This window comes from Pinus tabuliformis, chromosome 8, assembly GCF_031772625.1.
Source record: "Pinus tabuliformis cultivar Carrire ecotype Pingquan chromosome 8, CPIR1, whole genome shotgun sequence".
NCBI lineage: Eukaryota > Viridiplantae > Streptophyta > Pinopsida > Pinales > Pinaceae > Pinus > Pinus tabuliformis.
The window spans coordinates 295613476-295624498 of NC_142294.1; the positions used below are offsets into that span (position 1 = coordinate 295613476).

Here is an 11023-nt window from a genome sequence, read left to right on the forward strand (position 1 = left end):
GACACAATGTTCTGGCCGTAGCTGATCAACAATGCCTGCCTGTAATTGATGAAGAAATCTAAAATGTGCAGGAGTAGGATTTCTTTATAAAGGTAAAATCAGTAAAAGAATGATGCTTTAAAATTTTTAAGGCTTACTTCAGGTCTGCTTCAGAGTAGCCTGTATGAAGGGTAAGTGTTTTGTTCCAACATGGATCCTTCCTCAAAGTGCATCGAGTAGTGTAGATAGCAGCAGCAGCAAGCATTGATGGACCATAGATAGTCCATGTGCTTTATGGACATATCTTACCATGCCAAGCACTTAATGTCCAAGAGGCTTATAAAGGGATAAGAGGCAAAAAGAGGAAACATGCATATTCAACTGTTACACAGTAATTTGTCACCATCCCTATTACTCCTCTTGTGGTACCTTGGAGGACTAATCCCGGGAGTTATAAGAAGTGACAAAGTCTAAAAACACTTGCATTATGTTCCCCTGAGTATGTACTTCATGTTCCCTGAAGACACCTTCTACAGATTATCCCTGAAAAGTGATCTTTTTCCATTGGCGCAGGTCCACAGTATCTTACCAGCACCAATCATGGAGATCCTCAAAAGAGGGCGCGACCATTGACGCTCTGTCTTAGAGTAGCAGTCGCGCCAACCAAGTTTGGTCATGCTTTTTGCCTTAACGCACGTCCGACTGTTGTTTCCTTCATTACATGGAGCTTTTTGAGGATAAAAAACCAGTCTTATGTCGAGTTCTATCCTATCTCCATCTTTAATGTCTTTTGGGGATAATGTTAATCCACAATAGGTGTCCCGGTTCATCGTATCCTCCTCCCTTCTTCATCTATATAAGCTTGTCTTTATGCATTTGACAAGCGAGTCGTTAGTCATGGAGTGCTAGATGTTGAGTTCTTGAGTTCTTGGAGGAATGCTAGTGAGTGCTAGAGAGGTTATGCTTCCGGAGAGGAGATGCATTGCAAGACACATATAGTTACTCACCCAGCCAGGAGAGGTTCAACGTCAGAACCATGGTTGTAACTTTTCCTGTTTATTATTAATTGATGAGCGACTGCTATTATAGTTCCAATCTCATTGTCTATTATGGTGATGTGTTGATTTATTTCCTTTCTGACTGAAATATAGTTGTGCCTTGGTAGATTTTAGGTTGGTATCTGTCTCTCCCTTTGCATGTGCAGGTGTTCGTTTATGATCTGCTGGAGCGAGGGAGCGGGAATATCAACTCTGCTTCAATCATAGCATTGGATTCCAGGTTGGTCTTCTTAATTCAACTTTGATGCATAACTAGGAACTTGTGTAGCAGCGTGGTTTGATTGTGGCTAGTTTTGTTTTAGGCTAGTGGGATCGCCTCTGTCCGCAGAGGGGATTTACCTACCCAACAATTTGGCGACTACACTGGGGAGAAGCTATTTGGAATTTGTCTTGCATGTCAATTTTCTTCTGCTTGCTTGAGTGAATGAGCTTCCCGAGTCAGTTTTGAGTTTATTCTTTACTGTTTGACCCATCTGAGCACTGTCAACCCGACCTGAGGTCGTATCATTTTTTTTTCTAGCCGGCAAGCTTAATTGGCGCAGTTATTACTCTGACAGTCGCGCCAGTTGGCGCATGTTGCTCAAAAGCAACTCGCGCCAATCCTGTGGTAGCGCAAGTTGCAGGCTGACAGTCACGCCAGCCCTGTAAATTTTGCCTGTGTGTGGGTGGAAAGCTCTTTCAGTCTCTTTTTATATCTCTTACAGCCTCTGGAAGTGTGTTGAACCTCTGTTTGACTGGTCTTAGCCTTTATCCTTCAGCTGTTTGCTTATTTCTATTGATTTTCATCTCAGCCCTAGGACATCTAGTGACTTTGCATGTCTAGCCTTCTGTGGGAAGTTTTGACCTCTTGATTATCCAGTCAACTTGTTGGTTGTGTTCTGCACCTATCCAGTGATTTGTTAAAGCTTGATCTTCTATACTCTGAGTGATTCACTTCTAACCTCTTTGGATTTCACTTGACTTCATTCGAACTTAGATTACATGGTTCAGTGAAAGTCTTTGTGTTTTTCCTTGCTTGCATAGTTCATTTTGGTGTTTCAGAATTGGTTCTATTTCATTGAGTGAACTTGGATTGTGCATATCTCTTAAAATTTGTTTAAATGCATCATGCCATCTTAAAGGAAAGAAAAACAAAAAATCTTCTGCATCATATTAGTTAGCATTTGTTGTTATTTGTTGCTATTAAAAAGAAAAAGAAAAAATTTCATTTCTTGTTATTAGCTGCATTAGGATCTTTGTTGTTGGCTGAGTGATCATTTCGTTTGTAAAGATCTCAACCCTCCTATAGATAGAATTCATCGAATCAAATGATACAATTTTGGCATATAGTTTGCATTTAAGAAGTTTTTGAGATATCACATACGGTAGGACCAAAAACTGAAACATAATTGAAGATAAACTTTAAAATAAACTCAATGAACATAACAACGCATTGGAACATAATGCAAATACTCTAGAGGTCTAGGTTAGAGACGTGTTCCGGTGTCTTTAAACCTGGTAGTTTATCGTCGAGTGTTTGGGTGATTCCTCCACGGTGAAACGATAGGTGCCAATACGGACTGTGCTCCCACGTACCGTCGCGTATATATTGGGAGACCCCTATAGGAATAAAGCCTTTATCCATAGGAAGCCATGTCAGCCGCCCTACGATTCGCAATGCAGTGAACACAACATTCACGAAGATCGACCACCCGTACCCTAAAAAGTATTCTGTGGTTTTTCAAAAAGTTTGGCACACCCTCTACCTAGAATTCCAGAGCAGTCACTTTTGATCCTTTTCGGACTCCTTAAATGAAAAGGTGCCTGTGAGCGTCTTGTCACTTCGTGCTCATTAAATATTCGAAGGAGACTAGAGTCATCTTTTATCCTTTTCTCGACTCTTAAAGAATGAAAAGGTTAAGTTCAATGTCTTAAAATTTATTGGCCACGATAACATCTACCCAATTAGATTTTATTTGCGTTAGCTTGAGTAGGATTTTTTTTCATTCAATGGCAACCTTCCCGGTGCCCACCGGCCAAGGTGTTCCTCCTGATGGGAACCCTCGTCCATTTCCTTCTGTTGGAAATGTCGGTGTTCAGTATATCGCAACATTGTCTTTGCCTGGGTTGACCATTGTTTACCTGTATGGTTGTTTTCAAACTCGGTGGTTTCAAGTGTGATGACTCCTGTTCCACCACCACCTCCTCCACCCGAACAACACCATGTTGATTCTAAGGTGGACCCCTTCCCTTCTTCGCCCATTGCTGTGTCCTCATCTTCTACTTCGCCTGGTGAAACCTTGGATTTTTGTAACCAGGTGGCTAAGAAGAAGAAGAAGAAGACCAAAAAGAAGAAGTCTCCAAAGGGAAAGGTCGCATCTACCACGAAAATATCTGAAGTGGAACCACCTTCTGCTCCTCTGCGGAAGGCTAAGTCTCCTTGTCGATTATGCAAGGAGGACCATTTTCTTTCTGATTGTCCTGGTATTCCCAGGATCCTAGATATATGGTCCCGTGACCCGACTCACCTCTTGTCGTTGCAAATCGACGATACCTTGTCAGTTGGTAAGAGAAAAGGGAAGGTTTGTTTCCCTTGTTGACTTTGTGAAGGTAATCATCTCCTTCGCCTTTGTCCACTTATGGATGAAGCCTCCCGTCTTTTGGAAATTCTGTCAGCTCCCTTACCCCAACTACCCGCTAGATATCAACGTCTTTTTGCAACTGCAAATCATCTCTCCACTAACCAAGTGATCAAGCATGATTCCTCTTTGGTCCAGCCTTCTCTTCCTGAACCTAGCTGTGCTCCGCCTGTTCCAGACCAGTCCCTGTTCAGAACGAGTGTTGATTTACATTCATCATCTACGCACCACTCTATCATCAAAGATGAAACACCTGAGTCCAAACCAAATGAAAGTCCACAGTTCCAGATTACAGCTGACCCGGTCTTTCAAAAGGTCCAGCTTACAAGTGACCCGTTTTTGCCTACAGAAGTTCCATCCTTAGATGATCTTACACCTGAATCTAAACTAGACAAAAGTCAAAAGGTCCAGCTTACAAGTGACCCGGTTTTGCCTTCAGAAGTTCCAGCCTTAGATGATCTTACATCTGAATCCAAACCAGACAAAAGTCAAAAGGTCCAGCTTACAAGTGACCCGGTTTCGCCTTCAAAGATTACCTCCTCAGATGATGTTATCACTGCAAAGAATGAAGATCCCACCGTCCAAATTCTATTCATCAACATAGACTCTAATGATCAAGTGAGCATCCCTCTCATTCCTTGGCACCAGGAAGAAAGTCCATCAGAATCATATTCGGCTGTCTATCCAGTCCCACCTCCAAGCAACCTAGTTGTTTCCTTCAATTGGGATCAACTAGTCAATCCTCGGTTACCAGCCTACATACCATTTCGAATTATAGTCCAAGTCAACCGCATGGTTATGGCCGGTACAATTATTGATGAGGGATCTCCTGTGAGTATCCTTTCTTCAACATCTTGGGAAGCACTTGGTTCCCCACTGCTTCTGCCTGAGATGAGAAACCTTACAGGTTTCTATCGAGAAACCACTCTACCTTTAGGAATTCTTCCCAATGTACCTATCACATTAGAAGGGAAGACTGTTCAAATGGGCGTCATGGTAGTCCAAGGTCCGTTAGATTACAATTTACTCCTTGGACGAGACTATATTTATCGCATACGTGCAATTGTGTCCTCACTCTTCAGAGTGATGTGCTTTCTGCATGAAGGAAGGACGATCAAGGTCGTAGACCAACTTTCATTCCCCGGTTCACACTTCACATATAGTCATCTACCATTCCTAAATGGTCTTATTTCCACAGGAAATGCCCCAGCATCCACCCCGTCATTCTGATGATGGCAGCTGACCCGGGTGCGTGACTGAGGCCCGGGGGGGGCATCTATCCTCCTTCAAAATCGAGTCTTTCCAAATAAACCTTCATTCCATCCACTCCGTGAATGCCATGAAGCTTGGGGGGCATGTACCTCGATTTTACATTATCATGCTGGGGGCATGCAACAAATTTTTTTTTTAACAAGCAAAGTTCTCCATGGTTCAAGCTTGTGTAAAAATGAACCCATACCTAATTTACATCCCGTGATTGCCTTTTATCTGCTAAATTATACTAGATGAGCCTTGGTTGTTTCATTCCATCGCCACCATCTCTTTGGCCGATCATATGCTTTCACTTGGTTGTTTCTCCTTTCCTGAGGAACCGCAGCGATGAGTGGTTTTATTAGCCAGCCTCTTAACCTTTACATGTTTCGAGCAAGTTCCACCATTACCGGAACTAGTCGCTACCCTTTATACCACTCGTTCCTTCAGGACGAGTCACCTTTACGCTCTTTTCTGACTCGTAAAATATGAAAAGATTGCCGAGTATTTTTCCTTTTTGACTCATTAAAGAAAATAAAAATGGAGGTCTTCTTTCAGCTCTTTTCTGACCATTTAAAGAGGAAAAGATTGCCGAGTCGCTCCTCTTGACTCGTTAAATGGTAATAAGGGGCGGTCGTTTTAAGTTCTTTTTGTCGACCGTTAAAACATAAAAAGATTACCGGGTTTTTGTCGTTCCGAACTCGTTAATGGTTACGAAACGACGTGGTTTTGACCTCTTTTTTACTTTTTCAGGTCGAAATCACTAATTATGAAAAGTACTCCTCGATCATAATGATCGGAAGGTTCTTTCGGGTATTATTTTATACTTTTTCGGGCCCGAGAGACACAACTTTACGAAAAAGGACATCCCTGGAGTTTCCTTTTCTGCTGTCTTTTCAAACTCTCTAAACATGAAAAGACGCCGAGTTCTTCCTTTGTCAGACTCCTTAAAACTTAATGACATCGGATTTTGTCACAACACAAGCATATGCTATCCCCATCAAGCTTGTTAAAAATAACTGGGGTACTCGCCAGAAATGGTGGGGGGGGGGGGGAAAGAAAATTTTTGAACCATAATTATTACCGTGACGGTAGTATGTCGCTCTTGAACATGGCACTTTTCTGCTTTTGTGTCCAGGGTAGGGATATCTCATCTCATATCTTTTACTTGCTTCCATGGACTTGGGTAGCTTATTTGACCTCTCATCCACTCATTGCCTCGTCATCATGACCTTTGATACGTTGATGTCGAATACTGCCAATTCCATTAATGTGCCGCCGATATGTTCAAGAGAAGTTGACCTCTGCAAAGAAACAACCTCCCTCTGATAGTTCGCACAATCTTGATTCACAACATTATCTCTCTGTCTCGTGTCGATGATGTGGGAAACATTATGGCCCACCTTCAATCAAGGTCACTTCCTGTCGACTTCAACTCATTATCCAGGAAGTTGATCTAGAGACTCCTTTCCGGTGCCTTGGAGCCTGCATGCCTCAATGGCAGGTTCTTCGTGTTCGACGTGAGGTTTTCATCATTGGCCTCCGATCGAATGATTCTACGAGCGTTCGACTTCAGATCATTAATTCACGCGCCGTAGATTGTACCTATAGTACCTTGAGGACCATTGTCATTATTGGTGGTACCTCTCGCGTCTGTTAACAGTTTCCACTATTGACTGGTAATCAGACGATGTTCATGCATGTTCGACTTCAGCTCATATATTCACATGCTTGAACATGTACTCTTTTTCGGGTCGAGATGGAGCGCAAGACCCTGGATTGTGTCTGTTGTAATCCAGGCGTGATTCTTGATACTTGACTCATTCACTGGATGGCTGCGACCATACCTGAGTCAATTCATTGATCCTAACCAGATGGCTGCGTCCATACTATGGATCTATATTATTTATGTACTCTCTTATGGATGGTTGCGACCATACCACGTACATCATGTAATTGAACTATCAGTCATGTCTCTTAACACAGATCCTCGGCGGCAGTAACTATATGTGTTCTTATGTGTTCTTGTGTGTTCTTGTAAAGCATTTCACCCCTCTCCACCTCTCGGACTTCATGCTTTAGGGGGCATCTATTACACAGTAATTTGTCACCATCCCTGTTACTCCTCTTTTCGTACCTTGGAGGACTCATCCCGGGAGTTATAAGAAGTGACAAAGTCTAAAAACACTTGCATTATGTTCCCCCGAGTATGTACTTCATTTTCCCTTAAGACACCTTCTACAGATTATCCCTGAAAAGTGCTCTTTTTCCATTGGCGCAGGTCCCCAGTATCTTACCAGCGCCAATCATGGAGATCCTCAAAAGAGGGCGCGACCATTAGCGCTCTGTCTTAGAGTAGCAGTTGCGCCAACCAAGTTTGGTCATGCTTTTTGCCTTAACGCACGTCCGACTGTTGTTTCCTTCATTACATGGAGCTTTTTGAGGATAAAAAATCAGTCTTATGTCGAGTTCTATCCTATCTCCATCTTTAATGGCTTTTGGGGATAATGTTAATCCACAATAGGTGTCCCGGTTCATCGTATCCTCCTCCCTTCTTCATCTATATAAGCTTGTCTTTATGCATTTGACAAGCGAGTCGTTAGTCATGGAGTGCTAGATGTTGAGTTCTTGAGTTCTTGGAGGAATGCTAGTGAGTGCTAGAGAGGTTATTCTGTCGGAGAGGAGATGCATTGCAAGACACATATAGTTACTCGCCCAGCCAGGAGAGGTTCAACGTCAGAACCATGGTTGTAACGTTTCCTGTTTATTATTAATTGTTGGACCCTAGATAGTCCATGTGCTTTATGGACATATCTTGCCATGCCAAGCACTTAATGTCCAAGAGGCTTATAAAGGGATAAGAGGCAAAAAGAGGAAACATGCATATTCAACAATAAAATAATAGAGCGAACGAGAAGTGAAACACAACCAAACCACATAGCCTCCAATTCAAATATAAGTAGACAATACTGGCATCCGTTGTATGATTGCAAACAACATAAATGTTTTCATGTCATTGTCAATAAAATTGAATGTAGGCTAAGAGCATCATGCTTTGAATTCCCTGAGACTCTCTCAACCAAATATTTTTGTTGAATTTACAATTTCTTTCATCCAATTTACAATTTCTTGCATCCATTAGGACATCAGAACATGTTGGAATAAGAACACAGGACATACTATTCATGTTCTTGAATATAACTTTAACACCATGTATAATCATAATTCCACAAGGCTTGGTAAGCAATAAAAAGCATTATTTCTATACAGTTAAAAAGTGGCCATAAAAAGATTTGACACAAGTTAGCAAGACTGATGGTCCCAATGCACAATTATTTTGCCAAATCAGAAAATACACATCTTTGGGGATGCACACTATTGCAAATCTAGAAATATTTACATTAATCTAGGTGAAGAGAGAAATTCTCCTAGTTAAGCAGATAACTAACTCTCGAAATTCTTCTCTCCCATCTCCGTCACTGTCCTTAAAATTTGAGAATTGTCGTCAGTAATACTTCCTTGTGTCCAGCGTTTTAACATCTCCAAGGTTGCTTTTGGCTGATCCATTGGGACCATATGACCTGCATCGTGGACCTGGTGCAGCAAAATATAAGATTCCTTACCTTGAGAAAACTGAGTGGTCCATAACTGGTTATTAAACCTGCTTCCTTATCGTCTACAAGGAAGGATTTTGTAGGTGCCTTCTTGAAATTCTCACTTCCAGACCAATCCATGGAATTCACCCATCTTTAATTGCTTGAAAGACACATAATTTGAACAATTAACTTTTCAATTTTGAAGATTAGACTGACAAGCCGGAAAAACACAACTGCAAATAAGTTAATAAGAGACTTAACACCTAAATCATAAAGTCATTGTCCAAAAAAAAAACAATATGTTATATGTATACAATATAATTACCTAACCAATTACAAATGAGATCATATTCTCTTGCATAAACTAGCAACTTAACACCATCCTCCAAGAGTATTGGAATGCCAACTTCCATATTCCTCATCTAGTCAGTAAGCATAGCTTCATAAACCAAGGGGCTACAGGAGACAAATTTTCGGCTGCCAACCCCCACGGCATCCCTAACGAAACCCTGGTTTAAGTAATTCTCCATATTTGAAAAATCATAGCACAGGCCACCATTGCACTCCTTTCGAACATCATAGTACTGCAAAATATAAAACAAAATAATGAAAACTAATATCGTAATATATATAAAACAACGATGACAAACTATATTTTAAGATACAAAATGCTGATAAAATAAACATAATGTCTGGTTGCCCAGTATTTAGAATTTAAGTCTTACATTGATATTCCCAGCTAATTCCATAATGGAATTGAAAATTGAGGTGCACACCAAATATGATGCAAAGCATGTGACAGTCCCTTCGGTACCTGGCAAGTTATCACACCGGATATAATCAGAACCTACATTAAGAACCTTCGATAAAGGATCCAGCATAACATCAGCCGTAACCAGTTACTTAAAACACTTCACAAATGGTAACTAAGGATCATAAAGCAAACAACATTTAGCCATCAAGCTTCTCACAATTTAAAACATAGTAACAAGATTTCAATATGAACAAATACAAATCTAGTTCAGTAAACAATGTATACATCTCATAAATATAAAAATATGCATTTAGTTCCAAATTTTAATAGGATTTCAGCCCCATGAAAAAATGTTCCTTGAAATTTGATGACTAGTTTATATTTATAGGTGTCTATTCCTGAGATTTTTGGGTTGTTTTTTTACGGATTAAATGCCTACAAGCATCAAATACATGAGATATATTATAAAAAACGATAAAAAGTGGACCATACTGCAAAATGTTTGTAAAAACACACAATAAACAAGAATGGACTAACTAGAGGAGGGAAAAGCATCACCTATGCACAATATTTTGAGATCCAGATAAGCCTTCACTACTGTTATGGAAAATGCTTGCACAAACAACTTAAAAAATACATTGAATATTTCAAAAACCACATCAAAAAACAAGCCTTCCATAGTGGATAAGTGTTCAAAACCCTTAACACAAATTTTATGGATTGTACTTTCTCATTATGTACTGAAGCAAACACAGTTCAACCAAGAAGAATGCTAGATTTTCCATCTGAATAATAGATAGTATGACTTGTCAGTACAGCAGGGTATTATTAGGAATGCAACAAAGAAAAGTAATTTAAAACATGAATTCTAGATTTTATGAGGCATTTTCGAAAGTAGATTTGATCAATGCCACACAGGCTGCTTTCAACAATATAAAAAGTGGTGTCATTCAAAACTTTACCACTTTGTTGGAATCAGATGCCTTTAGAAACCTGAGGAGATGTAAAGGAGGTTTCCCCCTCAAAGAGGCTATTTTTCAAGTCATTAATCTATCTTTTCTTTTCTTTTTTGAGTTGATTGCATAATAATATATATATTTAACTTTTACCTAGTTTTCACTTGTTTTATAATGTTAGCTAGCAGAAAATTATGATAATAGATCTAAGCATAAGAAGATCATCCATGTAAATCATAAATGAATGTTTACTATCAGAGCACAACATATGAATAAGTCAACATACACATCATGACATAGAGACATCAAATATTAGTTTGAAAACCCAATTGGGAAAAACCATAATTTTTGTTTTGTTTGCCTTCTTTCTTATAATTAAAATCTTCCTTTTACATAATACATTAGTGCAGGACTCTACCAGTGTGCATGCTTCCACCTGTTGGAGGCCATCACCTCCAATAATTTCTCCAGCTACAACTGCAAGGAAGATACTACTCCCTGATCAAATTCTTCGGCCACCACTAGAAGGACGTTACCACTATGTTACTGAAGGCTCCAACCCTCAATATTTTGTAGAGCTTTTTTTAGAATCATTCACACTAGTTCAACCTGCAACAAAACTCAAATATTGTAGGCTACATTTTATCCAATTTTGAAATTGGACCCACACAGATTTTATGATCAATCTAACCATACAATTTCCTCTCCATAGATGACAACAAAATGTCTCTTTAGTAACAAAATTAGTTAATGGAAAACCATAGCTACTTACATCAACAATTTATATGATATAAAACCATTCACTATATCA

The 11023-nt window shown here is 39.9% G+C and overlaps 1 pseudogene; it reads right to left on the reverse strand.

Moving 5' to 3' along the window:
- The window catches only part of LOC149235286 (serine carboxypeptidase 3-like), a 31130-nt pseudogene extending 21747 nt beyond the window's left edge, over positions 1-9383 (reverse strand).
- Between the last annotated feature and the right edge of the window lie 1640 nt (positions 9384-11023).